Consider the following 1689-nt stretch of genomic DNA (forward strand, 5'->3'; position numbering starts at 1 on the left):
TACATGCTGCACATCATTAGATCATTTATAGATTCTCCACAATTCAATCCTTCACTTTTTTTTTTAATAAAAACGACAACAAACAACAAAGTATAACGTTAATTCATTCTGACTCAAAAAAACCTCTGAAGCGATAATAATCATCATGTTAGTTGTCAAATTTGCTGAACAAAATCTCAAGAGAAGCAGCAGTTAGAGTTTAGTTTAGTTTAGTACTAAAGGAATTAAACCCCTGTCCCAAATAGACACCTGTCCCAAATAGACACCTGTCCCAAATAAAGGCATGGGGAGTTCAGTGATTTAAGCAAATAAACACCCGGGTTTAATGGTACTCAAAGCCTGTGACTAAGCATAATAAAAATATCTCACTTCAGGCACACTGTACCCCCCTCTTATATTAAACAATGTTAAATTAGAATCTACAATTTTTCATGGGTCTGTTAAATGGGATATCTGTGCTCAAATATGTGACGTTTTTGGAAACTCCTGTATTACAGTAAATACAAGCTAAGCCTTTTAATACAACCCGCTGTGCATTGTAGTCTAGACACATAGTTAGCACAGGTTAAAAAATAAACAATATTAAAGTGGTATCATCACTGCAATAATAGTTAGGAATGACATGATCAGGACTGGCTATCATTCTGCATTTTTTTGTTCTTTTGGTAACCATACCATTATTTTTAAACGATTGAATAATTAACTATGATGAACAGTACAGTGGCATAGCACTGTTGGCTCCTAGGATGAAGTTTCTGGGTTTGATTCCCGGCTGGCCTTTCTGTGTAGAGTCTGCATGTTTTCTCCATGTTTCTGTGGGTTTCCTCCGGGTGCTCCGTGTTTCCCCCACCATACAGTAAGTGAGGTCCAATCAGTGCCTTGGTTTTAGGTGCCACATAGTGGCTACCCACAGCTCCTAGTACTTGGGATTACTTTCATAACTTAGATAATCAATTAATCATCACGGTATTTGACTTAAGAATCATAATGTTTAATAATATTGTATTCACAGTATGTGATCTGCATCATGGCTGACAATTGGCATAATAACTAGTAGAATTTAGTATCTGAAAAGGAAAAGCTACCTTAGGATGTTTATGCAGGTCACTGTAACATCACCTGTGATGGAATGTACTCTGTTCTCAATTTCAATGAATGTCACGTCCCCTTGATCACCTTGCTTAGAAAAGACATTCTTTGGCATCCAACTTTAAGTCAAACATTCATTCTGTACAGTACAACATGACATTTACAGTGGTAATATTTTCTCATTTATCAGGTCACCTAATTCTGACGCTGTTTTCATCTGCTGATTTCTTACAGTTGGACTCAAAGCTCAGTGGTGTGACTTTCTTCTATTGTTTTTTTTTTTTCATTTTTGTACTTGAAATGGAGTGGGACAGGTTGCCTTTTAGAACAGTTTAGCTGCATCGATTATGCTATTGAAGTACAGGTGGTATTCATCACTTAAGAAAGAAAACATTTATCATAGGTTAAGAGGGTTTGCTGAATCCAATTTTAAACACTTACATGAGCAAGAAAGAAGTAAGCCTCTTAAAGCCTTAAAGCATGAGGCCCAATAACTCAGCCAATGAGATTATTTCAGGAGCAGTTCTGCATCTGAACAATACTTCAGTCTGCCTCGTATTCATTATAACAGAGGATTGGACAGCATACCTACAGGGCAAA

The 1689-nt window shown here is 36.6% G+C and overlaps 1 protein-coding gene across 1 annotated transcript in view; it reads right to left on the reverse strand.

Moving 5' to 3' along the window:
- Nucleotides 1-1689, reverse strand: part of LOC118329630 (heat shock 70 kDa protein 12A-like) — an 8310-nt gene that overhangs the window by 3843 nt on the left and 2778 nt on the right. The gene's annotated exons all lie outside the window — the stretch shown is intronic.

Source organism: Morone saxatilis, unplaced genomic scaffold, assembly GCF_004916995.1.
Source record: "Morone saxatilis isolate NCDOM2014 unplaced genomic scaffold, NCSU_SB_2.0 Contig19, whole genome shotgun sequence".
Lineage (NCBI taxonomy): Eukaryota > Metazoa > Chordata > Actinopteri > Moronidae > Morone > Morone saxatilis.